The sequence below is a fragment of the Carcharodon carcharias genome, chromosome 21, assembly GCF_017639515.1.
Source record: "Carcharodon carcharias isolate sCarCar2 chromosome 21, sCarCar2.pri, whole genome shotgun sequence".
Classification (NCBI taxonomy): Eukaryota; Metazoa; Chordata; class Chondrichthyes; order Lamniformes; family Lamnidae; genus Carcharodon; species Carcharodon carcharias.
The window spans coordinates 43,767,747-43,782,533 of NC_054487.1; the positions used below are offsets into that span (position 1 = coordinate 43,767,747).

General features: G+C 46.2%; 1 protein-coding gene across 1 annotated transcript in view; it reads left to right on the forward strand.

Moving 5' to 3' along the window:
- Positions 1-14,787, forward strand: part of LOC121293146 (synapsin-3-like) — a 998,055-nt gene that overhangs the window by 472,860 nt on the left and 510,408 nt on the right. The window lies entirely within an intron of this gene.

The window sequence follows — 14,787 nt, forward strand, 5'->3', positions numbered from 1 at the left end:
TGTGTGTGAGACAGAGGGAAAATATGTGTCTGTCTGTGTGAGAGAGAGACAGAGAGTATGTGTCTGTGTGTGTGAGAGAGACGGAGAATATGTATTTGTGTGTGAGAGAGAGAGAGAGTATGTGTCTGTGTGTATGAGAGACAGAGAGAGTATGTGTGTGTGTGTGTGTGAGTGACAGAGAGAGTATTTGTGTGTGTGTGTGAGAGACGGATAGTATGTGTTTGTGTGTGTGAGACAGAGAGAGAGAGAGAGTATGTGTCTGTGTGTGTGAGTGAGAGGGAGAGAGAGAGTATGTGTCAGTCTGTGTGAGAGAGAGACAGAGAGTATGTGTCTGTGTGTGTGAGAGACGGAGAGTATATGTCTGTGTGTGTGAGACGGAGAGAGAGTATGTGTCTGTGTGTGAGTGAGAGAGAGGCAGACAGAGAGTCTGTGTCTGTCTGTGTGTGAGAGAGAGACAGAGAGAGAGTATGTGTCTGTGTGTGTGAGAGACAGAGAGATTGTGTCTGTGTGTGTGTGAGAGACAGAGAGAGATTATGTACTGAGTGTGTGCCAGAGACGAGAGAGCGTATGTGTGTTTGTGTGTGTGTGTGTGAGAGAGACGGAGAGTATTTGTCTGTGTTTGTGTGTGTGAGACAGAGAGAGAGTATGTGTCATGTGTCTTTGTGTGAGAGAGAGACAGAGAGTATGTGTCTGTGTGTGTGAGAGAGAGAGACAGAGAGAGAGTATGTGTCTGTGTGTGTGAGAGAGACAAAGAGAGTATGTTTCTGTGTGTGTGAGACAGAGAGAGAGAGTATGTGTCTGTGTGTGTGAGAGACCGGCAGAGAGAGAATATGTGTCTGTGAGTGTGTGTGAGAAAGAGAGAGTATGTGTCAGTGTGTGTGTGTGAGAGACAGAGAGAGAGTAGGTGTCTGTGTGTATGTGAGAGACAGAGAGTATGTGTCTGTGTGTGTGTGAGAGAGAGGGAGAGAGTATGTGTCTTTGTGTGTGTGAGAGACAGGAAGAGTGTATATGTCTGTGTGTGTATGAGACAGAGAGAGAGAGTACGTGTCTGTGTGTATGTGTGAGACAGAGAGAGTGTATGTGTCTGTGTCTGTGTGAGAGAGAGACAAAGAGTAGGTGTCTGTGTGTGTGTGAGAGACAGACAGCGAGTATGTGTCTGAATGTGTGAGAGAGCGAGACAGAGAGAGCATGTGTCTGTGTGTGTGTGTGAGAGAGACAGAGAGAGATTATGTGTGTGTGTGGGAAGAGAGAGTATGTGTCTGTGTGTATGAGAGACAGAGAGAGTATGTGCTGTGTGTGAGTGAGAGACAGAGAGAGAGCATGTGTCTGTGTGTGTGTGAGAGACATTGTGAGAGTATGTGTCTGTGTGTGTGAGAGAGAGAGAGAGTATGTGTCTGTGTGTGTGAGAGGCAGAGTATATGTCTGTGTGTGTGTGAGAGAGAGACAGAGAGTATGTGCCTGTGTGTGTGAGAGGCAGAGTATATGTCTGTGTGTGTGTGAGAGAGAGACAGAGAGTATGTGCCTGTGTGTGTGAGAGACAGAGTATATGTCTGTGTGTGTGTGTGAGAGACAGAGAGAATGTGTCTGTGTGTGTGTGAGAGCGAGAGAGTTTGTGTCTGTGTGTGTGAGAGACAGAGAGTATGTGTCTGTGTGTGTGAGAGAGACAGAGAGAGAGTATGTGTCTGTGTGTGTGAGAGAGACATTGAGAGAGTATGTGTCTGTGTGTGTGAGCGAGAGACCAAGAGAGTATGTATCTGTCTGTGTGTGAGAGACAGAGTGAGTATGTGTCTGTGTGTGACTGAGAGAGAGACAGACAGAGAATATGTCTCTGTCTGTGTGTGAGAGAGAGACAGAGAGAGAGTATGTGCCTGTGTGTGTGTGAGACAGACAGAGAGTATATGCCTGTGTGTGTGAGAGACAGAGAGAGTATGTGTCTGTGTGAGAAAGACAGAGACAGAGTATGTGTCTGTGTGTGCGTGTGTGTGAGAGAGACTGAGGGAGAGTATGTATCTGTCTGTGTGTGAGAGAGAGACAGAGAGAGAGAATGTATCCGTGTGTGTAAGAGACAGAGAGAGAGAATGTATCTGTGTATGTGAGAGACAGAGAGAGAATGTGTCTGTGTGTGTGAGAGACAGTGAGTGAGTATGTGTCTGTGTGTGAGAGAGAGACAGAGAGAGAGTATTTGTCTGTGTGTGTGAGAGACATTGAGAGAGTATGTGTCTGTGTGTGTGAGAGAGAGAGCGAGTATGGGTCCGTGTGTGAGAGAGACACTGAGGGAGAGTATTTGTCTGTCTGTGTGTGAGAGAGAGACAGGGAGAGAGTATGTGTCTGTGTTCGTGTGAGAGACAGAGAGAGTGTGTCTCTGTGTGTGTGTGCGCGAGACAGAGAGAGAGCATGTGTCTGTGTGTGTGTGAGAGAGTCAGAGAGAGAGTATGTGTCTGTGTCTGTGTGAGACAGTGTGCATGTGTCTGTGTTTGTGTGAGAGAGTCAGGGAGAGAGTATGTGTCTGTGTTTGTGTGAGAGACAGAGAGAGAGTATGTGTCTGTGTGTGTGTGAGAGAGTCAGAGAGAGAGTATGTGTCTGTGTCTGTGTGAGACAGAGTGCATGTGTCTGTGTCTGTGTGAGAGAGTCAGAGAGAGAGTATGTGTCTGTGTGTGTGTGTGAGAAACAGAGATAGTGTATGTGTCTGTGTTTGTGTGAGAGAGTCAGAGAGACAGTACGTGTCTGTGTGTGTGTGTGCGCGAGACAGAGTGAGAGTATGTGTCTGTGTGTGTGTGAGAGACAGAGAGAGAGTACATGTCTGTCTGTGTGTGTGCGAGAGTCAGAGTGAGAGTATGTGTCTGTGTGTGTGTGAGAGACAGAGAGAGAGTACATGTCTGTCTGTGTGTGAGTGAGAGACAGAGGGAGAGTATGTGTCTGTGTGTGAGTGAGAGACAGAGGGAGAGTATGTCTGTGTGTGTGTGTGTCTGTCTGTGTATGAGAGAGAGGCAGAGGGCAGAATTTTCTGTCTGCTGGGCGGGTGGGCCCCACCCAATCTCTGGCGGGTCGGGAGCCGATCCCCGCCGGAGAAGTGGGCTCCGCTGCCATTTTAAGTGAGCGGGCCAATTTAGGCCCACCCATCAGGACGCGCTATGCACTTCCTCAGTTGGCCATTGACAGGTCGGCGGGCACACAGCTGATTTTGCTGCAGGCCCGCCTTCCTGAAAATTGAAAAGGATCTGAACCCCTGGCGACATCCCACGTCAGTTTGCGTGTAGGCGAGTGTGCCCCACCCCCTGCTCGCCGCCGGCAAAATTCAGCCTGGCGTGTGTGGGCGTGTGTGTGTGTGTGTGAGAAAGAGAGAATGTGAGTTGGATTTTCATGTTGCACTCAGGAAATGTGAGTCAGTCCATTCATCACTGAATCAGAAACAGATCTACATTACAATATTCAGCAAGTGCCTATCAGAATGTTCCAGATCCTCAGTAGGCTTGTGATAGTGGTCACGAAGTCTTCAACCTGGCAGGTTTTTTTTAAGGTCTTTCAAAACCTACATTAGTACATGGGAATAGCCTGGTGAAGGAAATACAGTTTTCCTGTGGTCCTCATCATGGCCACGCCCAACCTCAGAACAGTTGCATGTAGGGTTCGCACTCAAGACCTTCCTGACATGTGAAAAGGCCACAGAAAGATAATGCTGGGTCGGGAAGGCACTACAAATTGGAATTTGCAGCCAAAAACCTATTGTTTTTTTACTTTCTAGACCCCATTCCTGCCTCCATCAGGAGACGAAAATCGGCCCTGAATGTATGACCGAGTATTGGCCAGATTTTTGAGGAGGAGGCTGGAAGGAAACATCCTGACCCGGCAGACTCATCATCTTTAAAAAGGGCCCTGCCCACCATATTTTCATCCAATGGAGGTGGGGGCAAGATGGAGTCAGACCTGTTGCCTCCAGGGGAAGTTCTGAGGCAGCAAAGGAGGCAAGCAGTTGGCAAGTCTAGCAGGGACATCTGGGACATGGGCTTGGTTTTCATGATGAATGTTCAGTCCTCAAACCTTCACCCTTCCCCTCACCTACTCACCCCACATGCCCTCTCATATTGCCCTTGTGCCCACATATTCTCCATGCCCCCTTCATGCTCCCTCATATCCCTTATGCTCTGTCATATTCCTCAAGCTCCTCCAAGTCCCCAATATATCCTGCATAGCCATTCACTAATTGTCCACTGTGGGCAGACCTTAGGAGCCAATCTAGTAGAGCTCTTACTCAAACACACTTGCTATTGAAAAAACTCATTTTTAAAAAATCATTAAAATGTAAAACCCCTCAAGTGATCAATCTGTGGTAAAAACAAACATTTCACTAACCATATAATAAATAGGTAATCCTTTAATACCCTCTGAAAACCTCCAATCAAAATGTGAACATAGCCCCTTGCTGAGTTAAGTGGTTCTGGATCTTTTGAAACATAGCCAAGCATTCAAAATTGGCTTACCTATAAAAACAAGTCCTGGGAAATGTAAACAATGGAGTCTATTAAAATCGAAAAAGAACAGATGGCTTTTTTTTCTGAGCTACACTGGATGTCCTGTCAATCAGAGCAGTCCAGGAGCAGGTGGGGCTATTTTATTCTTAAGCAAAACTCTGCTGAAGATATTTTTTCATTTGAAAAGAACTCTTGGCATTTAAATCACTTCAGATTATTACTCTAGAGATCCCAATCGCTGCAATAAAAACATACCTAAACTTATAATACAGCTTCTAGCTACTGAAACTGAAAGACCATTTTTTTTGTAGTTCAAAGCCGATCAGTGAAAGAATTCCAGGAGCAGTTGACTGTCTTTTTTTGATTTCTCACATAGGACTGGCATTTCCCCATGGTTCAGGCTGCCTCTGAGAGGACATGAACCATGCCTACTTCTGAATGGCCCGATTCTACTAAAAATTTGGGGTGGAGGGGGAAGGTTAGCTGTCCACCTCTGCAATGGAGCCAGCAAGGGTGGGAGTGCTGTGTACGGGCAAATTACCCACACCCTTATCCTACAGCGGCAAAAGTTGCTGGATGCAGGAATGGAAGCAGGAATCCCGGAATCCGGTCCTACCCTTTTTAAAGGGTTCATCCCAACTCAGTGAAAATCCAGGCCTATGTCAATGCAAGAGTGTATGTGTGTGTGTGTGCAGCAATTAAGTTACCATGGCCCAGGTTTTCACCCTGTGTTGGGTACACCGAGTTAGGAGATCTCTTGGATCAGCAAATCAGCAAACCTGGTCAGATTTTCAGCTGGAGGGGAAGGGGTTGAGCTGAAACATGAGTTGGGTTGGGCTACCCAGGAACAAATGCGCAGGCTGTCAGGCGCAGAGGTGGGCTGGGCACGAGGCCTGTCCCTGTGCCCTGGCACTGTGTTTAAATAAATTAAAAATAATAAAACAAAACAAATTCCTCCAACCTTCATCCATCCAGCACACTACCTGTGCCCTATCCATGTCAACCTATGTCAACCCATGCCCTCTATCCACCTCCCATGGCCCCTTTACCCTCTGTGCCAACTTAGTGCCCTGCCACCATTCCCCATGGCCCCCCCTATCCACTATGCCAGCTTAATGCCAATTCATGCTAATTCATGCCCCCGCATGCCACCCTTTGCCCTTACCCCTTCCATGCCAACTTACCTAGTAACCTTGGGCTATTCCTTGACAGCTTTGACACTTCTTGGGTAGCATTGAAAGGGGATTTTAAAGAGCTGTTATAACATTGAAAAAAGCTCTAAGCATACACTTACAATTCAGTTGTTGCTGCTCTTTACAAGACTCTGACCTGTCTTCACTCTGCCTTCCTTCACAATGCAATGTTTCTTGTGGATTGTATTCTTGCTTGAAGTAATTTTTCGAAGGGTCAGTTTGTCTTTCAGCAGCTTGTTGTGCAATGCAGTATTGTCCAGGTCAAGATTTACTCGCACAAACAAATTAGTCTTCAAGATAGAAACACTAAGATGTGATTTTTGAATTGACCAACCACCACTGAAAAAGCATGTTCAGCAGCGAATTGGCTGCCTAGCAAACAGAAAACAAACTGCCTTTGCCAGATCCAACTATTCTACTGCCTTATTGTCCAGCTGTTAAAAAAGGTTCCTGCACCTTTCAGAAATGTGTGCTTTGAGTATTCCAGGCGTGTGAAGGGAGATTATTAGTTTTGCATTTGCCCACTCATCAAAAAAGTCATCTGTCAAATTTAGGCTGGGAATCTTTGTGTAGCAAGTGGCAAGGCTGCCTTGTATATTATCCCACACTGGCATGCTTCTCAACACGGTCCACTTAAGCTTTCCTGTGTACCCAAAGGCACGGTCCCAGTGCTTCAATTCAGAGATGTTGAGAGAAAAAAAGCTTGACTGCATCGTAAAATTCCACTTCCTTAATTTCCCCATTCTCAACCAAAGACTGCAACAGGATCTTTGTGCCTGATGTGACACATCTTTCCCGGTGCCTCTCTGCTAAATTACCTTGAAGGGTATGAAAATGCCGTGCAACTTGTCACTGACGATTTATTTTTCTTGTTTGCCTCTACTGATTTCTGAAAGGTGGCTCTTTGCTTAATAGCAAAAGAAAGCCAGTTTCATGCAAGGGTCATTGAAGACTTTCTCCAACAGTGTTGGGCTTTTGGCTCGAGAGGGAAAATGTGCCCACTAAAAATTAAAAAACCCTGTCCGGCGCTGGCCCAAGAGAAAAGAATCGTGTGCTTCTGTGCTCTAGCAATTTTGAGTACTCGAGGTTGACAAATCTGCAGAAGTCCTTTTGCACTTTGACACGAGCAGCTTCAATGTGAAGGTGTTTATAAACTTTTGTGCCAAAGGTCTCAGAAGTCAATTGCAAAGGAACTAATACGTTGTGAACTATTGCCTCAGATTTTATGCCGACTTGCACTGATGAAAACTTGGAATTTTTACTCAATTGAGAGGTATAATCACCAGATCTGAAAGTGTGTCCGTGCTGCACACTTTGGTAAGCAAACAGTCCCTCACGGGCATGTATTTGATCAGCTTCCGTGTTTTACTTAACAAAAAACCCAAAACATGCGAGGCGGAATTTTCCCCTCAGTGCACGAAGTGCAGTACCAGGTGTGAAAATCGGCGTTTTACCCGCCGGCCGCAATGACAGGTTTTCGTGTCGTATTGTCTGCTTCCTGCCCCATTAATTATACACGCATGGGATACACGCCATATCGCTGGTGGGCTGCCTCTGATTCGCCCGCCGTGCTGTTATCTCACCACTTCCTCACTCTGGGCACCATATTTAAACTGCAGCTGCATGCACAGCTGTCAATACTTGCAGCCCAGGACTGCTCCATTGAAGAGCCAAGAAGTATGCAGCCCTCAGATTCAGTGACCCATCCCTTGAATGGCTTTTGGACATCCTGGAGGTCCGCTGTGATATCCATGGCCACAGGAGTCTCACCACTCCAGCTTGGGAGGCCATGGCAGCGGTGGTCAATGCCAATGTTGCACAGAAAAGGTTGGCCATCTAGAACAGAAAGAGGATGAATGATATCCATGCCGCCAGGGTAAGTCAACCATCTCATCTCTCTAAACTCACTCACTCACAAGCCCAACACACATTCACTAGCATCTCACTCACTGCCAGCTCCAGGGACATCACTGACTTACTCTCTCACATCTCCATCTGGCCTCATCTCCTCTGGAGATCGCCTCCTCATCCCATCCATGGCTCCACTCAGCACACACATACACCTGGCATCCTTCTCATCTGCCCTGGCATGTGCCTTGCTCATACTCTCTCTCCATTTGTCTATATGCAGGACAAGACCATGCCGAATAAAAGGCAGAAGTCGCAGAGCAGGGGTGGAGTGCCAGACATCAAGATCCTCACTGTCTTCCTGAGTCAGACTAATGAGCTAGCCAGAGAGGACCTAGACCATTCCTGCGGCGACAGTGAGGTCGATAACAAACACCCACGTGCACCAGATCATCCCTCACTCAACGCTACTGTGAGTGCTCTCTCTGTTTTTTACTCAGCTGCCATGCACTAATTATCTCTACATCTGTCATGGACAGCTCTGACGCCCTCAGCCATCCCAGGCCCTCAGCTCCAGCCAAGAGGACACCTTGGAAAAGGAATTAGAAATAAGCAGCCTTGAGGACCCGTCCCAGTGCTCACCCACATACTCCACCAGCGCAGAGACGCACGCCTTGGTGGGACCTAGATCTAGAGCAGGAGTGGGGTCACAATCTGGTGAGTGCAGACAACAGTCTGGTCCACAGCAGGCAGAGGCAGGGACATCCGAGGTCTCTGGCAGTCAGAGAACTGTTGGAGGCCACAATTCAGCTGAGTTCATGTCAGTTGGTGGGAGAGCCTCAGACTCAGTCCTAAATCAGTTGGTGGAGCTGCAGCAACAAGCATGGGAACATCAGGAAGGGATTAGCTGTACTTCTCAGATTGCAATGGACGATGGAGGAGTCTGTCTGCTTTCAATATGAGCCAATAGTACTGGCATGCCAATGCACCGAGGTCAACACTGGTAGGATGGCGGCTGCCATGGAGGCCTTGGTTCAGGACATTGGTCCTGCACTGCTGCAGGAGTTGAGCTCCATCACTGTAGCCATTGGTGGCCTCCAGCTGTGTCAACGCGAGGGGGGTGCGGGGTAGCTCTATCTTACTTCAGCTGTTCTTTCTCAACCAGTCAGCCAGGGGCCATTGGGCACACATAGGGAGGAAGACCAGCAGCTGGACACCCAGGAACCATTCACTCAGGTGACTCCAGGAGTGTTCGGACAATCCAAATACCCTCTTTCTGTGACCCTATCACCTTCAACTCCACAGATTGAGGACGGTGCACCTGCACCACGTCAGGACACCCAAAGCAGGCTGAGGTCCTCCATGTCTCGGCCCTCCAGAGGATGCCACTAAGGCCATCACAGACACCAGGGTGTTGAGTCATTAGGCTGTCTCCAGCTCCGCTGTGAATGTCGGGGATGCACCAAGGTGTATTGTTAGGCTTAGAGAAGCCAAATAGCATTAGGAACACAAGGGTGGCATGGGTGTTCACACCATGTATAAAATGTGCACAGCTGTATATGGAATATGACCCATTCCACATCACCTTTTGTGTATGTCTCCTTTTTATGATGAGATGTGTTGCAGTCAATCAGGTGACACACATGGTTCCTCCCCCCACTGAACGCAGCTGTCATTATCATGGGCATCTTGTCTATGTAGTCTGCTTCCATTTCACCACAGTGTCTGCCCATTTTCATATCATTTTTGACATCAGTAGTGCCTCGTCCTTAATTTTAAGTGTGCTTCTGCAAGACACATCCTTCACGTGCTTTGCAGGGTCATTTCATGTTCACTCTTGGCTGAATAACATAGAGGCAGAGATGTCCTCCCATCTTATCTACATGATTGAAAGTGTAGTGTCAAAGGAGAGATGTGTTAGTGCATGGAGAAGGGTGATATATACTAGAACTCAATGTACTCTGTCATCTGCCAGAGCCTTTGTTCTAAGAGCCCATACTCAAAGCTCATTGTGCTCCTGTATGGCAATTGCATTTGTGAATTTCTGACTGCATCTAATAAGCTGACCAATAAGTACGAGCTCATTGCCAGCTCAAGTTGATGAAACTTTGGCCCTCTCGGTGCTACTATTATCCTGGCACTTGAACCTGCAGCCCTGAGCATCTCTCACCGTGTATTTGGCTGTGTTGTGGCCACATGACTCTTGTCTCAATGTACAGATGCAGTGCTGTGCCCCCCCCCCTCCCTCACATGAACATTGGCTGAGAACACTGATGCTAATTCCAAATGGTCATATTGGCAGGCAACGGAGCCGTTGAACATGCGCTGGACATGCACTTTGTTGCTTCACACGATGCTGATAGCAACGAAGATGTAGTGGAGCGGAAGTGTGCTCTTTATTAGAAATGACGCGTGACCTTGAGGGCTTCATGGTCTCTGAGCATTTTTCAGTTCACCAGGGACAGGGTTGGCCATGAAGACATTATGTCTGTGTTAGAGAGGAGGCATTTTAATGTCTGGCAGGTAATTGGCTGATCATCGTCATCCTCAGGTGATCCATGTCCGTGGTAAGGTATATGCAGGCCAACACCCCTGAGAGTGCCATATGTCAATGTGGATTGAGAAAAAGGTGACACAGAGGACTGACTGATCCCCAAATGGATTGAGACCTGCAGGAGGTCCTTAGCCCAAGTGTCAGCTATGAGTTTTACTATCGAGGTTACACAAAATGCATTATCCCATTGCTGGAGACAGATCTCCTTGAGAAATGTTGTCCCATTGAAGGCTACCACCTATGAGCCCACTCAGGTTAGTGGAATAGCTCCTGGCTCTTGCAGGCTGTTGTCACAACTGGGATGCTGCAGAGATGCTTGAAGAGCACCTTCTGATGTCTGATGGTGGGACATTCTCCTCCAGTCACTGCCTCATCTCAACAAGGACACATGCTTCTGAGGCTCCGTTTTTCAAAGGATCAGAACAATGTAAGCCTGATGTGTAAGTGTTCACTCTCATATTGAAGTGCATGGTTGAAAAGACAGGAATAGCAAAGCTGGTGTTCGTGTTGCCCCACAATGGAGGGCACTTGTCCAAGAGGGTACTCACTGCAACTTGCCACCCTAACGTGGAATCTGGTGGCAATAAGGGTCTCTCATGCATGCTTGCCTGTTGGCCAGGTAGGTAGAGACTTGCCCGTGAGCCTCCCTAAAAGTGATGTGGTGCCGCCTGTGAAGCCTGGCGCTGATGACTGTGAGTGATTGCCTGAAGAAAGGTAGCTAAGTGAAGCTCAAAGTCACAAGTGGAGTGCAGGTCACCAGATGCATGTCAGTTTTGTACAGTTGTGAAACACGTTACTGTGATTGCATACCGACATTACCTTATGATCCAGCATGAGGAGATGATTCTGGCGAGGAGGGCTTATAATGAGATGCTAATGCATTGATATTAGATTCCCGATGTACGGCAGTGGGAAACGCAGCCTGCCATTAATGGATGGAGTGGACGATTGCAAGTTGTATTCACAATGGCGCAAAATCGATTTTTGCAATCTCTCGCTATTTTCTGCTCCTGCCCACCATGACACGCTCTGCGAACGGGACTGGAAAATCCCAACCGTGAAGTTCACACTTACTTTGTTCAATCTCCTTGTTTTTTTTTTTGTCTGACGTTGTTGAATAATGTCACCATGGCTGCCAGGAGCAATTGAAAAATGTGCTGCACATGTTTGACATAAACTCTAAGCTAACTGATTGTCGTCTGCTACTGAAGAGTCATTTTTCAAAAACTTAATTGTCTGTGAAGGCCATTATTAAGAGAGCATGCATGTTTTTGTGTTGTTTCTGGAGTAAAGATTGAACAAACAGCACATGGTTACAGCCTTGCAATTCTTTGCGCCAGGCACTGATTCAAGTTGGCAGAGCAATTGCTGCCACTGCAGCCTGACATAAGTTTAACCATCAGAAATATGTTATTGTTGTGTGCATGCATTATGAAGCTTCTACCCACCTCTTCTATTGTCTGGTTCCCAGAAGTTCAAAATAATCACGGGGCAGGATTTTTCAGATAGTAGGGTTTCCTGCCGGGCCTCCCTCCCCCACTAAGTGTCACTAGGAAACGCATCCCCATCAATGTCGGCAGCCCCGTAGCCTTTTAGTGTTCTGTGCAGATACTGCTGTTTTGGAACCAAAGTTGAATATGATGTGACAGTGATTTATTGTAAAAGTAATTGCTGTTGGAACAGTGTGATTACACAGAGCTCTTCTGAGCTCTCTCTGGAAACTCTGTTATGCAAACATTGGAAGTTGTAGCCACATATGACTATCATGCTGCAGTTCCCAGGATGCAGATTTCCACAGAACCAAGAGCTGACATAAAATATCAAAACTGTCTTTTGTGTTTATTGTCATACGTGTGCACCATAGCATACTCCTGAATTTTGGAACTATGTGAGCTCCCATTAACCTGATTAAAGTTTGAAGATTAATGACTAGCTTCATTCCTACCAATTGGAATAAATCTGCTACCTTTCACATCTTTAATTCAGAGAAAGCCCACTGCTTGGCTAAAGTTCCCACTTTGTCTAGTTTGTACAGTTATCATAATTAATGACATTATCACGCTGAGAGGTTCTGACATAAGCCAAAAGAAATACCTTTCTTTTCCATAGAATCATAGAGTGGTTACCGTGCAGAAGGAAGCTTTTCAGGCCATTATGTCCGTTCCGGCTCTCTGCAAGATCTCAGCCCATCTCGCTTCCTGCCTTTTCCACGCAGCCCGATAAATTTTGTCTCTTCAGATAATTGTCCATTATCCTTTTGAAAGCCACGATTGAATCTATTTCCTGGATGTATGCAGCATGGGCAGTTCGTGATGCCAGTCAGCATCCAACACTGATTGCTGCTGTTTTGGAACTCGCAGGTCATGTTATTTACCCCCTCTTATTTACTCCTCGCTGAACGTGCACATAGCTGCATGAGGGAGCCCCACTGCTGTTATTTAAATGGGTCCCAATGGAACTTTTAGGTGAGGTGCTTTTGACTTTCTTTCGCTGCTGCTGCAAAGTTGGTAGAAGTAATATGTGTTGGACAGTCCATACACGTTCTTTGTGTCAGAAGAGAGAGGTGCTCGACCTTTGATTTGAGTGAAATTTGAACATCTAGCAGAAAGTTTTCTCTCGCTTATTAGGGCTATGGTTGAAGTCCCTCTTTGCGTGTGCTCCATGTGTGTGCAGCAGGCCACAAAGAGAGGAAGCTGTGCACAGAGGGAGGAGGAAATGGGCTCTCAACAGAAGCTGTATCCACTAAGGGCATTCAGAGAGCACCTCTGCCTCCAGCTAGACCAGGAGCAGTGTCTGAGGCTACTAAGGTTTACGAAGGAGATGGTTGCTGAACTGTGTCACCTCTTCCAACCAGAGCCGCAGCCTTGGAGCAGAGCAAAGGATGGTGCTTACAGTGGCTGATAACGTAACCACTGATATTAATTTCCACAGGATCCTTCTTTAATTGGAGGAATTTTCTGCTCATCTAGTACTGGATGTCAGATTTGCAGTCTGATAATTTGGCAACAGTGGAGGAGTTGAAAGGGGTGGTGATGAGGCAGAGCTGGGTGTTGTCAAGGTACATCTGAAAATTAACAACATGCTTTCGGGTGATGTTGCCAAGGGTCAGCATGTAGATGAGAAATAGGAGGGAGCCAGGAGTATCTATTTGGGGGACACCAGAGGTAACGGTGCAGGAGCAGGAAGAGAAGCCATTATAAGTGATACTCTGCTATGGTTTGATAGATAAGAATGGAACCAGATGACAACAGTCCCATGCAACTGGTCGACAGTGGAGAGGTGTTGGAGGAGGATGGTGTGGTCAACCATATCAAAGGCTGCAGACAGGTCATGAAGGATGAGGAGGGAAAGTTTACCTTTGTCGCAGTCACCAAAAGGATGTCTTTTGTAACTTTGATAAGAGCTGTTTTGGTACTGTGAAACTTCAAATCACATATTGACGTTTATCACAGTTTCTTCATGCATGAGCTCAAAGCAAATATTCTCCAGTTATATCTGCTGTTAGTGAGAAAGGAATGATTAAAAATGTCAAACATTGCTTTTTCTTAACAAATCGAGGTAGGAACCAAAGGCTAGGAGTGAGGTGCCCTATTTAAAATAAGTTAAAAAAACTATGTACTTTTAAAAAATGTTTAAACTTCCTTTTCCCTGTAAAAAGAAATTTCAATGTATGCGCAAATAGACTGAAGATAAAGTTCAGAGTTACAAAAAGCAGGATGGGGAGTAACTGAGCCACCTTTCTGAACAAATTCCACGTTGTTCACTACCGCACAGATACTGAAGTTGAATCCTAACAAAACTCCCACAGCTGGAATAAAATGCCAGAAGGTGGTGTTGTCCTTAAAGGGTTCACAAGGGGTGCCTTCAGTCTGCTTCACAGCACAGCCATAAGTTGTGTTCCTGGGTCATCTCCAGCAACAGAGAGAGGGAGAGAGAGAGACTTTGCCTCCAACTGCAGGGTTGACTAGTTGGTGGTCTTCTTGCTGTCACACACACAGCACACCAGTACACACTGCACTGCTCTGCAGCTAGCTTTTTGACCCACTTTTCCCTGTGTATTCCTGTAAGGGAAAACAGAAACCATGTCTTGTACCCAGAGTCTGTTTTTTTTCATCTCTGACCATTTTACACATTCTGAGATATAAATCAACAGGAGATGGAATTTAGATGACTGCTGAACATGATAATCAGTCTTTGTCTCCACAACCACAGGAGATTAAAGTTCACTGTTTTGCATCTTTCCTATCTCCCTTTTTAAATGTCTCTGCTTGTAGAAGGCTATGATGCCTTTCCAGATGTGTTCTATCAGGATAGGTCTGTTGGTATAACCCACATAGGAATTTTCCAGAAAGTGGTCACTTTACATTATCAGCCATCTTTTCTCAGTGTTCTGTCTTGTATTTCTTTAAAAACACACATGTCTACCTTAAAAAGTTCAATATGCCCGTAAGTAATTTGTGGCTGTATTCAGTTTTTCATGACATATTGTTTCAATATCCAGCACTTTGTATTTTAATGTCTCTTCCTTAGACAGTGTCTGGACTAGGAATTGCCTCTCTCTCTTCACACTTCCTTGAGAGCTCACCTTGGAATGTGGCCTTGCATTTTATAGCAGTTTATTCTGTCTCAGTTCAAATGGCAGAGTTTGAATTATAAGTGACTTGTGACAGTCATCTTTAGTCAGTGTCTTTAAAAAATCCTTTTAAACAATTGATCTCACTCA